Source organism: Ambystoma mexicanum, chromosome 10, assembly GCF_040938575.1.
Source record: "Ambystoma mexicanum isolate Mex_15411 chromosome 10, UKY_AmexF1_1, whole genome shotgun sequence".
NCBI classification, from domain to species: domain Eukaryota; kingdom Metazoa; phylum Chordata; class Amphibia; order Caudata; family Ambystomatidae; genus Ambystoma; species Ambystoma mexicanum.
In genome coordinates this window covers 491,088,545-491,111,670 of record NC_090932.1, presented here as the reverse complement: position 1 = coordinate 491,111,670, position 23,126 = coordinate 491,088,545, and positions in this window count along the sequence as shown.

Sequence of the window (23,126 nt, the reverse complement as noted above, 5' to 3'; positions counted from 1 at the left end):
CATAATAAATAATAACATGATTTTCCGGTACAAAAGCCAATGCAAAAAGTTTCTTAACGTTAATCTGAAAGTAACTGTCCTCCGTATATTTTGATCCCAAACCTAATTTCTGTATTTTTCTCCAAACACTTTGTGTGAAATGAAAAAAACAGCCTTTTATTCTAGTTTCTTTGTACACGCTAGAAAAACCCTTGATTTGTGCTGTTTCATAATCCATGATTATTGTCTCTGGTTGCGAATCTGGTGTAGTTTCCTTAATTTTATTGTATATGATTTTGTATGCGTCCTCTGTTTTTTTTGGCATCAAAAAGTAAATAAGTGGTAATATTTTGTCATTGATTGTTCCATGTACTGTATAAAATTGAAAAAACGGGTGAGGGCATACCTTAAAAGTGGCGTCACTCTGCCAATTTTTGCTTTGACTTAGATGTTGAAAGTTTTGTGCGGTAGCGAACACCAAGATTTTGTCATTGTTTACTCCAATTGAGCCACAGTAAAAATTTTCTCCTCGTGCTGTAACCTTAAAAATATCCGGAATAGTTATATTTTCAAAGGATGTAGGTGGAGGGGGTAGGTTTTCATTAGTATGTTTGGCTCGGTTAATAGTGCGCTGCATTAATTTTTCAGCTGGTAATTGCGCTGTTACATGCGTTGGTAATTGGCCACAAACTTCTCTGAGTACAGATCCACTAGTTTCCCCCTCATGTTCTATTGCTTTTCTTTTTAGTTCCGTTAATGTTTTCCTGATTATTATATTTGTCTGATCAGGCATATGATTGTGTTCAGCATTTCCCTTTACTTCTGTTCCCACTGTTACTGCGCGGGCTGTACATTTATTTTTCGCATATTCTGTGCAGCGCCAGTAAATTCTCTCTTTTCGCTGAAGCTCTTTATAGAATATGTATCCATTCCAAATTAACTGCTTTCCTCCCTTTTGGCTTTCTATAAATTCTACTTTGTTTTCCATTTTATCACCTGAAACGACACATAAAATTAATTTTTTTGTGGTATTTTATACTATTTGTGTTATTGTACACGTTATTTTTTATTATGGTAGTGCGTCTTACCTTTTCTCCTGTTATAAGTACGAAAGAAGTGTTATCAATTGCCCGAAGTAACCTCTCAAGAGATGTTCTGTCAGGTAATGACGGTTTTCCACAGCCGTTACTGGTTTCCTGCTATCAAAAACAAGGTGCTTTACTCAGGAATGTCATCTAGTGTGTTAACCATTTCGTAACCTATCTTTATCTAGTGTAACAGACAAGTGGGTGATTACGGATGAAGGGAAGGGGAGGGGGTGCTGGGATGGTTCGTGATGTAGGGTGAGGTTGGGGGGTTGGGGGGGGGACCCCCCCCAATAATTATTTCGGGTTATTGTCTATGATAATCGACCATTTTTTTTGTCGACATTTTTTTTTCGAAAAATTGACTTCCTCCATTCTATGTATAGGATGTCGACATTATTGTTTTCGACATTTTTTTTTCGACTTTTTTGCGTGTCGACATTTTTTTTTCGACATTTTGACTATAAACCGTCTGCACACCCTGCACTCCACATCTTATCTGAAAGTTGGTGATGTGCACCCCACTATCTCCCTCTTGGTTGCTTGTAGATACCTTTATGCAAAATGCTCACCCTCGCCCTCCCCTGTTAGCTCCCTACTTGTTTCTCTGCTTCCTTCACTGCGTTCTTGAAAAGTGCTCTGTTGCTTCCTGAAGCTAGGTCCACGTTCAAGAAATACCCTAATGATAATACTAATAATACTAATAATAATAATAATAATAATAATAATAATAATAATAATAATAATAATAATACTTCTACTACTACTACTACTACTACTACTACTAATAATAATAATAATAATAATAATAGCAACAATACTACCCACCTCACCCAACCCGAACACGACCCCAAAGACCCCTGCTCAACCACTTCCCTTGAGCCCAGTGAAATATTGTGATATCACATAATGCCACTTTTGTGGCCTCTTGCCCTTACCAGCCTGCTCGGGCACTCTAGGGCACGATTGTGCAATGAGCGTTGCCGTGGGGTCCCAGGCAATGACTCCACTGTGGGGGTTACAGATGTGAAAGGCTCTGAGTCCTGGCCCTGGATGTGTTGCATGGTGAGGACCACACTTGCATGCATGGGTTCGGCATAAACCGACATGTCCTCTGTGAGCTCCCTCAGCTTCTGCCCAACAGATGTGATTGCAGCAGTTGTCATCAACGACTACCCGCACTGATGGCCCAATGACCTTGACATCCTCCTTGGGGATACCTTTTTGCTGTCCTCAATGACATGCATCTCCGCCAGGTTTTGTATGGTGTCCTGGTGCTGTTCCATGGCATCCAGCCTTCCCCAGATTGCAGCCAGTGAATGTTGAGCCACAGGCTGTGGGCTATGGAGAGAGCCAGGGATGAAGCAGGGGGAGCTGAAGCCAGTGTCATCCACCTAATCTCTATGACTGCCGTCATCCCCTGTATCCGATTGAGCCTGGTGCTGGATATGGCTGTCTGGCTGAGGTGACTAGAAGGTGTCAGGGGGCAGATGGGTGGCTGAAGGTGTTGTTCCTTGTTTTACACAGCACCATGTTGTTACTTGGGGATCACCACAGGGGCCAGCTGTGGAGTGGTAGTTGTAGCTGCTGGGGTTGAGGCACCTGCAGCTGCATGAGTAGTGCCATATTTGCCATCTGCTGTGCTGGTGGAGGGGCCATTGGGCACACTTGGCACAGCTAATATGTGTTTGCTGTGATGTGCCTTGCTGGCTCCTTTCTGCTCTTCCTCCCGCTACTCCCATGGCTGGCCTGTGCAGGAGTGGATGTAGGTGTGCTGCCAGCAGTGGATGTCTCCTGGGCAATGGAGGGCACCACCTCATCAGCCTAAGTCGACTGTGAACCTACTGGATGTAATTCCACCAGCAGAATTAGCACAGAATTTGGTGACAGTAATGGTCATTCCGCCAATGCCGTGTACAATTACGGTCCGAAACTAATTTACAATAGTAATTCCACTAGACGGAATTCAACTTGCAACTGTGGCACCAATGTAAAACATCTTGGAGAATTAGTGTCTGACCTGTCTAGCCCTCAGGAGGATAGGCGGACCACTGAGAATCAATGCATTACCACCATCGAGGATACGACAAATGCAGACTTATCCCTCAAACATGTACCCAAATCATGACCGCGAAAGACCTTGCGGTTCGGCCAGACAGGTGTAGTACCCCTTTCTAAGTCTCCGATTAAAAAAACTGAATTCTACTTGACCTGCAAAGACATGATTGCCTCCCCTCCAAGAACTGATATTGCTACCAACCGCCTTTTGTCTGATTTTAGCAGTCAGATGATGGCCGAGCTGTCGGTTTCTGTCCCCTGTCTGGGATCAAATCTCAGAGTCTGTCTCAACTAGCCAGTAAAACTCTGGCAAACAGACATGGCAGAACAACTCTTGCCCTCTGCTGCCGCTGGCTCTGATGTTCCTAATGATAACTTGATGGTAGTATCTGCGGAAGTGCATCCATCAACCATAATAGACAAACTCAACTTGTCCTTCAACCTTAATGAGCCTGTGGCTGCGTTTCCAGACAACGCTGGCTCCCTGCTTGAGGGAATGCTTTCAGATACACAAAATCTATTAAACTCTTCGAGGACCAGGGAACACAGTGCAACCAGCTGTGATTCTGCTTCCATGTTTGGAGTTCTGAAAAACGTACTCACCACACTCCTTACACGATCCAATGACAACGTGAATCATTTAACACAACAAGACTCTGCGATCTGCAAATATGCAAACACTGTGAAACAATTGCAGACCATTCTGGGAGGCCACTCTAGTCATTTGACAAAAATGGGGTCTAATATGGAGCTGTTGATGTTAACAAACAAGCCCCCGTGCAAGCCATGTGCACTTTTCAATCAATCTCAAGAAACACCTGCAGTTCCAGCGATATCCATTGAGGGGCCTGCATTCGTTGGTGAATCAGCTGCTTGGCACACAGAAAAAAAGGAAGGTCATTTGTCAGGCAAAGAGGTATGCTGATAAAAAACTTATTAAAAAAAAAAAGTCCTAAAGAGGCCTTCAACTCACTCACTAATACTGCTTTCGGCTCTTGGAAGGTCTTTTCTGTTTTTAACAGAGGAAGGCCCTCTGATGACGGGATAAACATTGACCAACATGCGGTAACAGTAAAAATGTCACTTTAGAAAGACCACAAGAAGAGACACAGAAACATGTCACCCAGAAGGGAGCACAGCACGAACCATGGATGCAATTTCAAAAAGTGCACATAAATAAATAAAGATGACACTTTGAAAGAAGCACCAAAAGTAATAAGTAATGCTGTTATGTTAATGTTAATGTTAAAGGATATTTGTACCGCACACTATCACCACCGGAGTGGTCCCCTGGCGCACTGGCGGCTCTGAAAAGGGAAAAGAGGGGGGGGTGAGTTAGTGGAAATAAGCTGGAAAAGTGCAAGAGAGCAGGGATGTTCTGTTGGTAGCCTCAGCCCGGTGGGTCCGTTGGCTGGGCTTGGGGTGTTTTACGGTCGGTAGTCGTCGTGTGCTGTTGTGTGGGTCTATGTGTTGTTTGTTTTGTTGTTGCAGTGTAGTGAAGTTTGAGCGGATTGTTGTGTTGTAGGCTTGTGGTTGTGTTTGGTTAGAGTTTGAGAGGTGTATGCAGAGGGTTGAAATTGTTAGTGGATTGGTTAATTGGCATTCCTGTCCTTGCAATTATGTCTAGTTGTGATGCCTACTATCATTCACTGTTCCATCTGAGTGTGGCACTTGCTAATCGTTAATATCCTATCTAGATGTGAGGCAGGCCAGTGATCACGTTTCCATCCAAGTATGGCACCTGGTAACATTCTCAGTTTCATCCAAGTGTGGCACATGCTAACATTCACATTTCTATCCTGGTGCGGCGCAGGCTGAAGTTAACAATTCCGTCTGAGTGTGGCACATACAAACATTTACATTTCTATCTGGGTGCGACGGAAGCTTATGTTAAGGAATTCCGTCTAATCGTGGCACATGCTAACATTCCCAATCCTATCTAGATGTGACACAGGCTGAAGTTCAGAATTCCGTCTCAGTGTGGCACATGCTAACATTAACATTTCTATATGGGTGCGACGCAGGCTAAAGTTAAGGAATTCCATCTAAGTGTGGCACATGCTAACATATATATTTTTTATTTTTTTATTTATTGTTGTTTTGATCAGTAAAACCTGACCTTTCAACATATCATTACACATTTTAAAAAGGAAAAAAGAAAAATATGTAAAGATAAAAATATATTACATTTAATTTTACAATATTTCATAATAAACAACCGTCAAATCTTTATACAGTTATTACATACATCACTTTTCGAAATTATTCAAAATAAAATTAAAAGATTTATCACATCGCTCTTTCTTTAACATCATTAATCTCTGATAACTTAAATTTCACTAATTTTTAAATAATTCACCTTATATGAGATACATATAGTTGTTACATCTCTTCTTCTTGAACAGCATTAATCTCTGGTAACCTAATTTTCAATGAATTTAGATAATTCACAAGCGCATACCTTAATTGTTTTGAATGTCCTCTAAATAATATTAACCATAATTCATCATGCATAACCACTGTCTTGTTGATCAAGTGCTTAAAATAATGTATTCTTGATGATAAAAGACTAACACATTCTACCACTAAGTGTTTCATCGTTTCTATCTGTTTGTGACAGAATCGACAAGTTTGAGCAGATGTCTTCTTCCATCTAAACAGAATCTCTCTTGTAGGCCAAATGTTCAATCTAAAGCGCATGAAATCTGCACGATGTCTCGGATTTGGAGATTGTCTTAAATAAGTTTCTATATGGCCTTGTGCTTTTAAGGCAAAAGGATTCGACCCGAATTTAATTATTTTCATGCATGCATCACAGGTTTTGATCCAATCGGATTCCCTCAACTTAGTTTTGGCTTTATTGGGATTTTCGATAAGCAAGATTTCAGAGACATCAGCTCCTTTCAAGAATTTTCTAGCAGAAATACGCCATTTCATTGGAAAGATTTCATCTGATAACAATAAGTAGCTAGATGTGATGTCAAGTAGCCCATTAGTGCTATCTTTCATGATACATTTTCAATATAATAAACAAACCTTCCATTTATACACAGCGTAAAGGGATATAAGCCCCAGTTCGTATCTAATGATAGAAATAAATTCAGAATTTGGAAGCATGAGCGATCTTTTCCAAAACTTGCTTTCATATTTAACCCAATATGTGTATGTTTGGCATATCTTGTCTTCAGAATCATACAAAATGGTAGGCACATATTTTTGCTTATAAAATATAACCATAGGGTCAATAGAAAATGTGCAATATTTTGCCCGGATTATTCGTAGTTGAGATAGTGCACTCGAATGTTTTAGTTGCAGACGATGTTCCTGCATTTTATCGGACAATTTGCTAGCCAGACAGACCCCCCAAATAGATGTATGATCTTACAAGCAGCAAATCAGTGCCTTGAAGTTGCCAACAACATGTTTTCTGACCTCTATTAACTCCAAATTGCATTACTTGAGTTTTTCTAGTATTAATGCTAATACAATTACGTTTAGCATATATATCTAATGCATTTAGCAGATTACATAGGCCAATGGGCGTTTTGGACAGTAACACCATGTCATCGGCGTACAAGAGCCACTTAATTGCTACACCTTGTAATTTCGGAGGATCAACAATCTGCCCCTCAATACTAGTGCCAAAATCCAAAAGAAAGTAATTAAACAAGGCGGACGCTAACAGGCATCCTTGTTTCAGACCCCGAGTGGTCTGTATGGGTTCGAACAAGAGGCCCTCGTTGTTCAGGCGAATAGAGAATAAGGTGTTTGAATGTGATTGAATTATCCATTTTAGGATATGCCAGGGGCACTTTAAATCCATCAATTTTTTAAATAACAATTCCCTTGGGACCAAATCAAAAGCTGCCCTGAAATCAACAAAAGCCATATAAATTGGCTGGTTGCGTTGGTTGTTCAGGTGAATAATAGCATTTAAGGTGATCAAATTGATGGCAGTGCCTAACCCTGGAACAAACCCAGTTTGAAAAGGATCTCTGTAATTGAGTTGATTTAACCAATGGTTAAACTCACCTAGGATCAAGCGGGCAAAGATTTTTCCCGGACAGCCAAGCAAAGCAATGGGTCTATATGATGCTGGATTTGTCCTGTCTCCTTTCTTGAATATGGGGAGAATAATTGATGTTTTCCAATTCGCGGGCACTAAACCTGTTAACATAATGTGTTGAAACATGAAATAGAATGTCTGACCACAAATGTTTATTTTGCTTTATCATGGCATTATGTAGCCCATCTGGTCCGGCAGCTCTGCATACGCTCAATTTAGATATAAAAAACAGTATATCCTCGCGGCCAAAATTAACAGTATGATTAGCTGTAATGTTATCCCAGGTTATGTCAAGATCTAGGAAAGGCGAGGTGTATGTATTGCCATAAAAATCATTCCAAGATTCTTGGGAGATGGAATTCACCTGTAATGAATGTTGGTTTTTAACCGCGGTGTTATTTAACAGAGCCCATATTCCTGCCGATGATTTAAGGATGATTTGTTTCAACATCGCCTCCCCATCAAGTTGGTATTGGGAGGCACGGCGATGTCTAAGCCAATTTTTATACTCCTCGTTTGGTCTGTTCTTGATTAGAACCCGGGACAAAAGTGTACCCATTTGATAGCCTCCTAACAAGCCTTCTCAATTCACTCTTCCTATATTTTACTTCTAAATCAAAGGCATGACGATGAACCTGGGTGGAGCCTTTAGGACACGCCCTCTGTATTGAAAAACGCTGTATGGCATGTACATAACAACCAATAAGACATTCATTATTACCAGTATGCTGTTCCCACAAGGTATCTCTGAGCTGACATCATTTTCTGTGAGTCCATTTTAATCGATTACCAGCATTATTAATGTATAGATTAGTCACATTCATATTCTGAGGGAGTTTCTTCGTTTCAGCCCAATCATATTTTAGATATAGTAAACTATGATCACTCAGAATAGTTGGTTTAATGGAGAACATAGTTATATTATTCAAAAAAGGAGTATTAAGAAAGATGTAATCCAACGTTACATGGTTATTAGCATTGTGCCATGTAGGTTTAGGAGGTACATCCCCAGGTATAGATCCATTAACCATTACAAAATTGCTATCAGCCATTAGAGTTAACCAGCGACGTTCATCAGACATGGGACTCGAGAGATTAGGAGCTAAGAGGTGAAGATTCAGATCCCCCATTATAAACGTGTTGGTAATGGTAACATCTAATAATAATTGATCAAGGATCATGGCCAAAGTTTCAAAGAAAACCTTCGAGGATATATGTTTTTTCCCCCAATAGATGTTTATCATGGCATAAAAGCTTTCTCCAACATGAAGCTTTACATACTGAAAGCAGGGTGACGGTGACTGTGCCAAATCATTTCAATGTTCTTATTCTTTCGGGAGGCCATGAGGAGCCCGGCCATAGGTCGTCCCTTCACCGGCTCTATGGCTGGTACCACAAAGATATTATATTGATCCCATGTTGGTGTATCGCGAAGCCATGTCTATCAAACTAGAAGAGGTTGTTGTTTCCATTATTAATAAAGTGTCTATGACCTCTAGTGTTCCAAGAGAGTAGACTAACAGATTCCATCCATCTTCTGGGATGGTTACGATCTCAAATTGTCTCTGTCACGGGTCCATACATTAAGTGCAGCTCCTGCCCCCGATCTCGTGGAGGCTATGTTGTCACCCTACATTCGACTTTTAGGATGTTGATTATTGGATTGCTTCAGATCATCATGGAGCACAGCTTGTGATAGTAGAAAGCCCAAATTATAAAAGGCTAACATACACATTTCTTTCCGGGTTGGACGCAGGCTAAAGTTAAGAATTCTGTCTAACTGTGGGACATGCTAACATTCACAATCCTATCTAGGTGTGACGCAGGCTGAAGTTAAGAATTCCGTCTAAGTGTGCCACATGCTAACATTCAACTTTCTATCAGGGTGCGACGCAGGCTAAAGTTAAGAATTCCATCTAAGTGTGGCACATGCTAACATACACATTTCTTTCCGGGTGCGATGCAGGCTAAAGTTAAGAATTCTGTCTAAATGTGGCACATGCTAACATTCACAATCCTATCTAGATGTGATGTAGGCTAAAGTTCAGAGTTCCATCTAAGTGAGGCAGAAGCTAACATTGTTACACCTGTCTAAATGTGACGCATGCTAATCTTAACAGTTAGGTGTGGCACTTGATAACATTAGCAAGCATATTAATATATAATGCATGGCAACATTTACTGTCTAGCCATGAATAGATTTAGGCTGGTGGTCACAAATTTCTCTAGGTGTGCATGGTGTAAGTCTATGGCAGGCTATGTTATGGAAAGGTAAGGTAGAGTGGCGGAGGCTTTCTGGAGTAGAGTAATTGCTCTACACCCCACCCATGCCACACTTACAGTTTTGTGGGTGTCTGTTGGCTTCTTTTTTCATTGGCTTCCCCAAGAATCAAGAAAGGAGCATGGCAATGGGTTGGGCCTGCACTTCGGAACAACTGTGCAAACATCATTCTCTATTGAGAATGCAGGTGTCCCCATGAGTGCTCCTGGTGAAGTGAGCACCCAGATGACCAAGTGTGTCACTCAAGGCCTGTCCACGGCTGCCAGACCAATGTGGGTAAAAAGAGGCGAGGGGCAGGCACCATAATCAAAAGGCTGAGGCAATGGGGAGCAAGACCCAATGAGAACTGGTACCAGTGTATAATGAGACAATTGTTTAACATCCCTGCTGTTCCGATTACAGCCCCTTTGTCCACAGCTCCTACTTCCGGGCCTAAGGGTAAATCTGTTACAACAGCAGAGGTTCAAACCAATGTCTGTTCAATTTTGTCCACGTCACTTATGCCAGCTGTTGAATGTAAACACTGAAACAACAGAGAAGGCTTTGGTTATTAGAGGCCTCTTTCTTAAAAAAGACATACATGACCATTTGAACCATGCACAGGTCATGGAATTGTTCAATTCCATTATACCGCTATACACCATTGAGAGTATTGACATCAAAACTGTATACCAATGTGAGGAAGAGGAATGTATTACATCTTTGGTTTACTTATTTTCTAATGTGATGATTGATTATGTCACAGTACATACCCAACTATTTTTTAGGGTTGGTTATGAATGCATTGCGATGTACTGTAAAAAACGTACAAGTCTCAAACGTCGAGCAGAGGCGCCGGTTGGCATAAAATAGTCATCAAAGCTCAGGAAGACAGTAACAAATCCCATGTTCCATCACAACTTTTAAAATCACCACCAGGTGCCCTTGAGAGCACTTGTTCAGTTTTGCCAGGTCTGGGGGGTAGAGGGTTTGGGTCAATTAATGATGATGAGCATTGGGAATGGTTGGCTGGGATTGTATCCCATAGGAAATTTCAGGGGTCCTGGCAGTTTTGTTTTGTCCTCAGCTGTAACACCAGGGGTCAACAACATCTATATAAATAAGCTGGCTCCTAGATCACATTGATTGTCTAAGTGTAATTGCATTACAGGAGACGTGATACATGGAGCCTTTAGTCCTGGATGGATGGGCTACTATTCAAAAACGTGCGGTCAAAGGAAATGTAGGTGGCCTGCTTTTGGGTGTAAGGAAGCCCGTTACATTCACTAAGATCCATTGTGACTCCCTCAACATTCTTGTGGGCAGGTTGACTCTTACTGAAGTAACTGGGAAAAAAGACATTATTCTTGTTAATTTCTATGACCCCCCCTTACACTGTGCCCCATGCTATTGTTCTGACAGACATAGAGGGATGGCTAGTCTCTGTTACTTCTGCTTCTTCAATCTTTTTGTGTGGGGATCTTATTTCAAGCATTCCTAGCAATCACAGCTTTGAAGTCCCGATATTCATTCCTCTGGAAAAGTATTTGAATCTAGGCTAGATTGTGTTTGCCCACGTAGCATCAGTTGGGCGACCATACTTTACTCCAGAGGGTTCGTTATGATGAACGGAACATATCTTTCCGATTGTCCTCCACTGTACACAAGGATTTCCTCCAAAGGTCCCAGTATTATAGACTACGTGTGTGTAGTCAAATAAGCTTCTCTGATAACCGATATGTGCATACACCATCACACAGAGAGTGATCATCTACCCATCATTCTGAGCCTTGATGTTCCAAGGCCTACCTTTGGAGATCACCCTACAGGGACAGTCACAATCAACACTGCATCAACTCAAGTTGGGTAGACATCAACAGAAATAGAGGCTGCCATGGCTCATCGGGTATTCAAAGATTTCCTAACTACTCGGTCCATTATGCAACCTGATCCTAACAGGTTTTTGGGCCATTTAACAATGATGAAATATGAAGAATGTGTTGCACTCATTAACAATAGTATTTTTCCCAAAAACATTGGGAAATAACAGGAGGGCCACTGGACCGAATAAAATACACAAACATGGCTAGGATAAAACAATTAGGGACAAAAATGGTACTATCCAAAAAGAGTTACGCTGCTTGGCCCATTCTGTTTATGATCAAGCACAACATGCAATTGGTAGGAGGCTAATTAAGGCCAAATATAACAAGTGGCTCAGACAACATCATTATCTGTGAGAATGCCAACTGTGGAGAGAGTTGGTTTCGACTACTTTAATAAATGATTCATGAATATTTTGGCAGATCATAAACAGAAAAAAGTTGATCCGCCCGGATATCAATGAAGTATCTGAACCTGAGTGGGTAGCATTTATTTCAGATACCCTTGGTGGGTGTAATTCAAGACAAATATGTAATGTATAATCTGCCTGGAGTCTGGAAGTTCAAAAAGAACAGAGAAGACGTTGACAGGTTGATTATTATCAACACGTCATCCCTTGCCCCTGGCCCAGATGTTCTTTGCAATCTGTTGATAAAAAAGATGTTTCATTATGGGCAGATGTCCTCCACCACCTTTTTTCCTGTATTGCTGTAACCCAAACTTTACCCCAATCCTGGCGTGACAGCATTCTTGTTCTGGTTTTAAAGAAAGCATCCCACACCGACCCTCACAATTGTCACCTTTTGGCAATACTCGATGTTCCAGCAAATGTGTTAGCTGGGGTTCTTCTTGAGGAATCGACCAGCTGGGTTGAGGCTGAAAATATCATGCTCTGGAATCAAACCAGCTATAGAAAATGCTGCACTATCACAGTCAATGTGTTAGCTCTTCCAACCATTATTCAGCAGCAATGGCGGACTCATAAAAGATCTGTCTATGTGGCATAAGTAGACTACAGTGCTGCTTTTTGATATGGTTGATCGAACAAGACTATGGGGAAAGTTGATCAGTTGTGGGATTCCAATTGGTTTACTAAAAATGATAATGATGTTTCACAACCAGACATGGGTTAAAGTGAGGTTGGAGGGAAATGGGGGAACTTTGAACTGGATCAATACCAACATGGGACTCAAGCAAGGCTGTATTCTAGCCCCCATGTTATTCAACTTATATCTATCTGACACAGGGAAAGCCTTGGCAGATCTGAATTGTATACCACCAAACTTGTTGAGCAAGTGGTACAATGGATAGGTTACGCTGATGACATTGTCCTCCTTAAATTAACTCCACAAGGACTTCAAATAGTTTGGGATATCTTAACATCTACTCAGTTGTCACTTCTTAAACCAAGATTATGGTGTTTGATTTCCAACATAAACGAGCGGCACAAGTCGACTGGAAATCGAAAGGAGTCCCCATTGTGGTTGTCACCCAGTATGTGTATCTTAGAATCATCTTTGACACAAAACTCATGAGTGTTCTCCAACTGAATAAACTCAAGGTCTGAACAGCACAAACATTGGGGGGTATCTGCTCCCTTGCTTCAAAGGGAGGAGGTTATTAGGTGGGAAACTTGGTGAAATTGTATTGCATGAAAATTCACCCTATCATTACCCATGCTGCTGAAGTATGGGCCCTGGGTTCCTTGGGGGCTGTCTCCAAACTTTCCATTGCAATTTTTTAAAAAGATTTTAAGATTGCCTTTGTTTGTGTCATCCGAAATGTTTTATTTGGAGTTTGACCTATTCCCAATTATCATGTTAAACAGGTTGACATTGTACTGGAAGCTAGCACAAGCTCAGAGAAACACTCTCATGGGGTTGTTGTTTGAAGTGCTTTCCACTAAAGTTGCCTTCATGCAGTCATGTACCTTAAGAACAATTAGGGGGATAAATGACATATGGAATGGGAGATCTCAGGGGGTCCCCTTGGCAAAACATCTTGATCCAAACAAAAGAACCACGAGGGCCTCACTGAAAGTGATTATTCATGATCTGTTGATTGTTAATCTGGCCACTAAATCTACTGCTGAATGATTCATCCCATAGATAACTGACAGACAGCTGATCCCTCCTTATATTCTGAATTTAATCAGTAATCCTTTGGTATGGGACAACATGCGCTTACAATTTAATGCAGTCAAATATTCTGAGATCACTGGGGGATGGTGCAAGATCCCATTAGAAATAGACTCTGTCACTTCTGCAGCGAGTTTGAACTGTAATCAGTTCAACACCTCCTCTTTGAGTGCAATGCAATGGCAGGATTACCAGCAAAGGCGATCAGAGCGGCAGGATACGATACGTCCATTACTGCTGATGCTCTGTGGGAAAATGGTATGCTTGGAACAAGCGAGGGATGAATTATCTTTTTTACAAAAATGTGGAAAAAGATTTTTGAAATAAAAGTGATTTCAGAAGAATAACTGCTCATTTACTGTGTGATGAAATGATGGGGATGAAATGGGCTGTGAAATGTATTAAAAATTATTAATTTAACCATATGATACTAATAAAAAAATTTAAAAAAGAATTACCATTACCACCAACAGCATGTGAGTACTTCTGACAACTCGTAATACGGTGGTAATTCCGCTGGACACCACGGCAGTAACAGTACCGGCCAACTCGTAATGAGTCCCTAAGCCTAAATGATGCGTAGTAGAACATTTCTGTGAAGAAAAACATATTGTGGCACAACTCTTGTATTAGGCAATGAACAGGCCAAAGCCGACCCATATGAAATACATAAACTTAAAGAAAAGAGAAGTATTCAAAATATTTTTAGAGGACCCCTTTTCTACTAGGAATGAATGAGCATATTATGTTTGATAAGGATAAAATGTACTCATATTGAAATAATTTTCATAACATTTGCCTGTTGATCAGACCGTATACCCTGGGAAATGTGCAATATTTTGAATCTTTCTAGACACAAACAGGAAACATGAGGTAACATCAATATTTCTTTTTGCAAATATTGTGAGATAGCAATGAGTCATTTCTAGAAAAGATCACGTGGCAATGCTGGGGTAGGACTAATTAAGCACATTGTTTTAATTTGAAGATCATTTGTTTGCTCTCTGTTGTACAGATTCATGCATGTTTGATACTTGTAATTAAAGCATGAAATGTTTAAAAATATAACTTTATGTATGTTTTTTGCACTTGAAAAAGAGACTACATCCTGAAACATGTGAGTTGACAAAGTTGTGAATATATTCTGATTATTATAAAGAAAATGCACGCAGTTGAAATTAACTTCTAACAGCAATTATTGATTCCATAAAAACATGGAGGAGACAAACTGTTTTCCGTGAGAGGAGAGTGGAGCAAAAGGTTATGAAAAAAATGGTGCCCCAAAATGAACACAAGGTACAATGACATTTTTTCTGGGCAAAATAATGTTTTGCATTTGTATTTGTATTTATTTGAAGGACAGAGATTTCAATTTTGACAATAAATGGCCTTTAATATCACACATGCAGATGGCAGAGGCATTCCCATAAAGATTTCTAATAACACAAAGATGACATCTGGTGAGCCAGATATATGGGTATGAACAAAGTGGTACATAGGCCAGGGACGAAACAATAGAAAGCAAAAAAAAAAACACTATCAACTTTTGGCTAATGACACAAATCTTTTTTTTCCCCATGTGCTCGTTAACATTATCAACTGTCTCACTGCAATATATCAACAGATGGCTCTCTGCTGCCTCATGCTCTACTCTTCAAAAACAAAAGTCATTGTTCTCCCAAATTTCAATGCCATCCCTCCTCTTCTGCCTTCTATCTCATTCAAATAGTACCTGTGCCACTGCTGCTCATATTAAACTTCTCAACAGTTGGAAAATATGCCAATGTCTTACCCAGATACGAAAACTCTAATCTCCACCCTAATGCTCAGCAAATTCAACTAATGATTGAACCTACTCCTTGGACTTCCTCTCTACTCCTTCCTCCTTCCAGTCGAATTTCTCAACTTCTCTACCTGCATTCTCTACAACCTGTGCAGATTATTCCCCACTCCTACCTACTGACACTATGCTGGTTGACTCTCTATGCACAACCACTCCCTTCAAGTTCCTTCTCCTAGACTACAAAGCTATCAATGTGCTTGCTCCACAGTGCCTGTCTGATTGCATCTATGTCTATTCACATTCTCTATGTTTCTCTTCTGCACTCAACCATTGTCCTATGACCATCCCCTTCTGCCTTCTGTCGCTTCCACTCTTCCTCCACTCCATTGGAACCCACTAACCTTCACATTCAAAGCCAGCTCAACTGTGGATCTTTTGAACGCTCAACTTGAACTTCAATTACTTGCCAAAAAGGGAGCTCTTACCCCCCCCCATTGCCCCATCCATCGTACCTCCCTGACAACTACCTCCAGTGCTGCCTAATAATGTCATTTTGCATATTTTACAGTACTCCACTTTAGTTTGAAGTACTTGTCCATCTAGGTTACCTTTACCTTAATAACTCACCTGTTTTTAGAGATTTGAGATGGAAAGTATTGAGCAAAGCAATTAACTTAAGGGGGCAATAGATATTGACTTTGGAGGTGTGAGCAAAGCTTGGAGGATATATGAATGCTTGCAGGGGCGGTTGAAAAGAGAGGAGCTGGCCAATCCTGTTGCAGTCTCCACCTCTCCTGTTCCCACCAAGGTCGTTTGCATGGCTCTGGCCTCTCACTTCATCACTTAAACTGAGGGTATCCCATACAATCTCTCCTCCTTTCTTTCCTCTTCCTCTAACATCCCCAAGAGGGAGCACTTCTCCAACACCAGGTGCACAGCACACTGGCTCCTAGTCAAAGAACGCATCATCTTCAAGACCCTAGCCATAACACACAAATGCCTCTCCCTCACAGCCCCATCCTATCTCTCAGAGAAAGTAATCAGAGCCAGCTCCTCCAGGCCTACCACACTATTCCAACCATTTGAACATCCCCACCTTCAAAAGGTCCAAAGCTGGTGGCACAAGCTTCCCCTTCTTAGCTCCAAGTCAATGGAATGCCCTCCCAACTACCCAAAGGAATGATACCTCACATATCTCCTTCCGTAAAGCCCTCAAAACGAGGCTCTTCAACTAGCCCACACTGTACATTAGGCTCACCCTTCCCTACAATTGTCTCTTTAATGATTGTATCTTGCAGCTGGTTCACCTGTAAACACACTGAACCGCAAAGCTCACTACCCTCTGTAACACTGATCATTAACTGCTACCTGTCTGGTATTAGGTTCCGTGTAACCATGAACCACAGACAGGCTGTCATGATTTGTATGTAAGTAAGCCTTTCTTGTAACAGTGCCGCAATGACCTTGGGCTGCCTTGCAAAAAATAAAATAAATAAAATAAAATAACTCTACCTCTCCTGGCCCCCATCTGGATGCCTCTCCCGCCCCCCTCTTTTCTCCTCTTTTTCTGTGATCCCTCCTGATGACATTTCTAGACAAGTCCCATCTATGAGAGTGTCACCAAGCAGGTTCTCCCCTGTTCCTCCAGAACCATCAAGGACCACATTTACACCCTCACTCCAGCCTTGGCCAATTTCTGGAATCCCTCTTTTGTCACTGAAACTTTCCTCTGCCCCTTAAGCACTCCCTTGTGCACCCCCACCTAAAAAAACCTTCCACCAATCCTTCCTGTCCAGCAAACTACGGCCCGATCTCTATTACTCCTTTCTTGGGAAAACTCTTGGCAAAGCTGGCCATCTCCCAGCTTACTCTCCACACTGAATCTGTTGGTTGTCTCCATGACCATCAGTCTGGCTTCAGAACAGCCAGAGACATGGAAACTGCTCTCCTGAACACCCGGGAAGACCTGCTCAGTAATTGTGACTTGGGCCTTCCTTTTTTCCTCATCCTCCTTGATCTTTCCTCTGCTTTTGACACAGTCAATCATGCCATCCTGATCAATCATCTCTGTGAGATTCTGGGCATCACGGATCAGACCCTTGCATGGTTGACCTCTTTCCTCTGGAACCGTCCCTCCCAAGATCAACTGGGGTCCTTTCTCTCTTTCCAAATGTGGTGCTCCCCAGGCTCCAACTTCTCATCCTGGCTTTTCAATGTCTATGTGGCCCTATTGGCTCACCACATCTTAACCTTCTCCTCTAACATTCAGCTCTTCTTTAGGATCCCCTCTGCCTCCTCTCCTGTCTCACTTATTCATGATTGTCTATCCACAATTTAGTAATGGTGTGCCTCCAACGATCTCTGCTTTAATGCCAGCAAGACAGAGATCCTCCTCATTGGGACGCCTGCTCCCGCTTTCCCTCTTTCACTCTGGCTGTCCTCCTTGGGCCAACTCCCTGTGCCTTCCTGTGAGGCAAAAAAACATGGGGTCATCTTCGAATCCACTCTCTCCTTCTCTCCTCACATCATGGACCTCTCAAAGAAGTCCCATTACCAGCTGCACCTCCTCAGAGTTATTCTTCCTTTTCTCCCCTTCCTCCAGAGGCTCAATTTCTCCAGATCCCAGGTTCTCTATAGGCTGGACTACTGCAACAGTCTCTTTCTCAGCCTGCCTTCCTCTACCCTCCACCCTCTAATCCAGAACAGGACTGCAAGATCTGTCATTGGCCTCAAGCCCATGGATCGTATCTCTCCAGCGCAGAATTCTCTCCACTAGCTCCCAGTGGCTGCATGGATCAAGTTCAAGACCATCTGCATTGTCCACAAGGCTTTCTGGGGCAGGCACCCGCAGTACATCCAACCCTCTCTTCCTAAACATCTTCCTTCTCGAGCCCTTCGCTCAGCTACCTCTAACTCTCTGATGGTCTGATGCTTCTCCAGGCAGAGAGTGGGAGGTAGATCTCTCTCCTCTACAGGGGCCTCCCTCTGGAATGACCTCCCTGTCCCTGTCAAACTAGAGCAGGACCACCTCATGTTCCAAAAGCAGCTCAAGAACTTCCTTTTCGCTTCTGCTTTCTCTCGTTCTTTCCCTTGCTGACCGACATGTCTGCTGCACTGAAAGGTCACCTGGCTACTCTCAGATCTCAATGGGACCCCAACCTGCTAGCATCTGCACTGCTTCCAGGTCTCTGTGCACTTAATGGTTGTATCTGTAACCCTACAGCCCCCTTCCTCCTGCACTACCCTGAGACGGCTTCCCGAGCTGCACTTACTCAGAGCAAAGCTGCCCTGATTGCACTGCCCCTCCTTTTTCATCCCTGGCACTTGTCCTCTCACTCTCCCCCACCGCAACTTGTACGATTTGAATGACACAAGGCCTAGTAAGATCATTGTTAGTCCTCCCTATGTCTCCCCACCTTGTCTTGTTGAGCCTAGAAACACTTGTGTACAGGCTTGTTAAGAATGACTCATCATATCATATCATATCATATCAGGATATTAGGTTTGTGAAGTAGGAGGATTTTGCAGATTTCAGTGTAGAGGTAAGGGCAGCAAGGGCATTTTTATGTACATGTACATGTCATGAACTATTTATGTAATGTTGAATTTTTGTAGATATTTATGTGTGATTACATATTTGCAAACGTACTGATGTTTACGTTTTATGAAATTCGGAACACAATTAAAAAAATATGTTTTTTTTAAAAGTTCATGCCGCCTGTTGTTTGAGAGTCTGCATCTAAGAGGTGATCCAAGGCTGAGGACAGAGATGGGATGGTGTAAATGTGTGTGTGGATGTGTATTGGTCAAAGGGAGTCAAAGTGCATACCGGAATTCAGTAAAGAAATGGGTTAAAGTGACAGGAGAGAGGTCCTCACATCATCAAGCTAAGGGGATAAAGATTCCTACAATAAGGTGTGGATCGGGGGGGCACTGTGTTCTACGTGCTACATGAAAACTTGTACAACAATTTTGTTCAGGGGTTGTTTCAGTCATAAAGTATAGCAGACAAAAGTAGATTTTATAGCTCCTTCATCTTACTTTTTTTAACATATGACAGGGGCTTGGCTATGCACCGACCGGAATGGCAGTGTAGCTCTGAGCTCCCGCTCTGACAATTTATTTTATTAAGTTTTAGTTTCCATACGCTGCCATTAACACTGCGTTACCTATTTGTATTCTTCCCCATGTGTGAGCCTACGGTAGCACTTCAAGGAAAAGCATTGCTCATCCTGTCAGTGAGCCGAAGGAAAGTGAAAGCAGATACGGTTGCAGCCTGCTGCAGAGGGTGGAGTTGCGTAAAAAGGAAGCCGACTTTCCAGTCAGCTGGTCGGCTAACGCGATGAAGCAGCTGCCACTTATCGAGCACAGGCACAATTCCCTCACAACAAGGGCACGCTTGCCGTTTCCAAGCCCTAACAACAGAAAACAAGGTACGTTTGGAACACGGTTGCCTTATTATGTTGTGAAAATAGAAAATAGAAGCAGTTTAAGCTTATTTGATATATTACCTGGCTGATAGATCATTCTTAGTGATTTTACAGCCAACAAGGTACTTTTGGCACACGGCTGCCTTCGTTAGTTAGGGAAAACAGGAAATATAAGCAGGCTAAGTTTATTTAATATTTTACAAGGCTAAGGGTCATTAGGAGCGATTTCACAGCTAACAATGTCCTTTTAGCACAAGGCTGCCTTCATTATTTTGTGAAAACAGGGACTTCTTGGTTTTCAACCTAAGTATTAGATATTAACAGTGCTTGAATATACTGCCACCTTATTAACCCAGTACGGCATCACAAAAAGGGCAACCCAAGGAAGTGACCACACCATCTATGAGCAATGCACCTAAAAGTCAGAAAATTGACTCTGCCACCCCTAAAGAGGATACACAAGACCCCGGTAATGCAAACCATCCTAACAGAGATAAGAGCCTTTAAACCATTCATAGAGGCCATGAATGCAAAATTGCAAACAATAGATGAGAAATGGTCAATTTGTGAATCGTGCATAAATTAAGTTGAAAGAAGAGTTAGCAATGCTGAGGATGTTACAGAGGCCTTACTTGAAAACACTGTTAGCTCTCTACAGAACAAAGAGAACATCTTGAAAATAGAAATAGGAGAAATAACCTATGGATTGTGGGCCTTCCTGAAAACATTGAAAATGACAACCCCATTCAATTCCTATATTACATGCTTCCCATACTCTTGGAGCTTCCAGCATCAATACAGCTCAACATTCAAAGGGCTCACTCTGTTGGTCCTATATTTTCAACGCAAAATGCTTCCAGATCTCTAATCTTTGCCTTATTGGACTACACTCATGTCCTACTTATCATTGACAAATCAAAGCAAAAAAGACAGCTCTTGTGGGAGGGCTCCAAAACCTTCATCTCTCAAGATGTATCCAACGCCACTGTAGCGAAAAGAAAAAGACTACGGACCTTTAGACATGCTCTACGACAATTAAACGCCAGCTATGGGATCATTCATCTAGCTATCCTTAAGGTTACCCTTAATGGGCATTATTTCACTTTCCAAAATCCAACAAACTTGCACAACTTCATCCAAAGCCACTGAAGGGAGAAAATGGATAACTCCAAGCCACCTACCTGAACACAAATGTGTTGTTTGAAGCTAACATCAACATGTAACTATCCCGCCGGGGAGTGGCGTTGAGCGTGTCCTTTGAGGTTGAAGGTGCTCACTCCCCATATCACCAATAAGACTCAGAACAATGGACACATCCCATTAGGGAATGAGACCAAGAGATTGGTTGTGGGATGCAGAAAAGTCTTTATGTAAGATTCCAGCATCCAGAGAACTCTGCTGCTATAAGAGCGCTCTGGCAAACAAAACAGATACAATACATTTTAAAGCGTTACAGCATCATCAGTGACATTTTCTATACAGTCTACAAGTTACATTTGGATTGGTGAGGGAATGATTCCGAGTATGGTGCGTTAGGGGCAAGCTCCACGAGATTGGCTGGTGGCTTGGCGGAATGTCGAGCATCACGTGGTTCAGCTGGGCTGGCCCATGCAAGGTGAAGGTCGGTTTGGGTTTGGGAGAGGCGGCTGGTACCGGCTAACTAATCTACACACTATCACAAGACATACAGTAAATAATAACCATTACAACACCTTGGTATTAAGAGAGGCCTATAAATTGTACACATGTAATTACATTATCTCGTTTCAAATCCTTGGCGAGGTGAGGGGTGTGGGGGTCTTGCCGTCCAGGTAACATGTTGATGAGTGAGATTAATAGCTGTCGGATCTGGCACATCAGAGCAGGAGGGGATGGAGTGACACATGAGTGACATATGTTAGTTTGGTTTTTTGGGGGCACTCCAGGGTGGTCATCAAAGAAGGGTCACACTTCTGCTACATCAAAAGAAGAGCTTTCGAGGGGCATAGGGTTAAACAGGCAGTCATTTTCCAACAGTGGGGGTGTTTGTTGAGATATATGGGCCACAAGTCATGATTCGGCCCGGTCACACTCAGGGCAGTGATCTCAGGGGAAGGATAAAAAGAATACACTGTTTACTTGCAACTATCCATGACAGAGCATCCGTGAGAAATGGACTTGGGAGACACAGGCATGGAAGGAAAAATGTGGGGCTGTCAGTGCTCGCTGTGCGCGGCGCTGCTGAGGGGAGAGGAGGCTTCACAGTTATCAGAATGCAGCCTAGTCCAAAAATGGAGTTGGGGGTACACAAAATGGAGTCCAAATGTGTCTTGCAATAGCCCCACCTCTGTATAGGCCAGGGGCTTATGTGCACTGCAGATATCACGTGTGATAACGTTCCGTTGTCAGAATCAGCAGAAGGTACGAATGTACAACATGCACTCCTGATTTTTCGGCAAACACCACTGTCCATTGCTGTGAGAAGGCCCAAGATATACCGTTTTTGCATGGTCATCAACTGCAGTTCTTGGATTTTCACTTTGATCGTGTTGAATCCCTCTTCTGTGTCGTTGCCCAGCTGGATCAACTCCCAGCGGATGATTTGAAGCCGTTTGGCGTTCGCTCGCACCTGGATACTTTGGACAAGGGAGACAAAGAAGGTTTCTGGGTTAAAAAGTCTATTTTGGTCGGGAATTTCTGCCAGGAGGTCTGAGGACTTGTTGGAGATATCTTGTTGTATGTGGGGGGCTCTTCAGTTGCTTGCTGGGGTGCTGAAGATGTTTTGATGAGCACCCTTACCCCCTGGGCATGGCTTTACGGGACCACCATCAGGGCCGAATGCAATGTGGCCATGGCGCAAGTACCTCTCCATGATGGTGGGAGGTGCAGGTATGCTTGCTTGCTGCATACCCAGTATATGTCGATTAATGCTGCTGTGCCTTTGTTCATGTCTGGGAGGATAAACGTTTTGTTGCAGTGTTTGTTTGAGCCCATGGACACCTTCCCTTCTCCGTGGAAGCAAATTTTGTGCAGTATTTCTCGTTGTATCTTGACTGGTTTTTCAAGAGCTGTCACCCAGGCAGGTTTGGCGATGTGTTGGGACCAGGCTGGTGTGCATGTTCGTTCGACCCATTGACATTTGTCTTCTGACAGTCCTCACAATGCTTCTGCTTTACACGTTATTGTCTCGGCTTGCCATTTGTTTTCAGCGCACATTGTCCCTTTGATGATGAAGAATAGCTCCTTCAAGCAGAGTACTCCTTGAGGTTTGCTAGTACATGTTTTCTCGGTCTGCAGCATTTGTACTCTTACGGTGTGTGCCTGGAATCCTACAAATGATGATGATGAACGAGACACTGGGAATCCGACAAAGGCATTTCTTGGGCTAGGAGAACCTTAGGTGTTCCAGAGGCATGGGGTATGAAAGAGCAGACTTAACAACTTTTGTTGGTACCTGTTTAGCC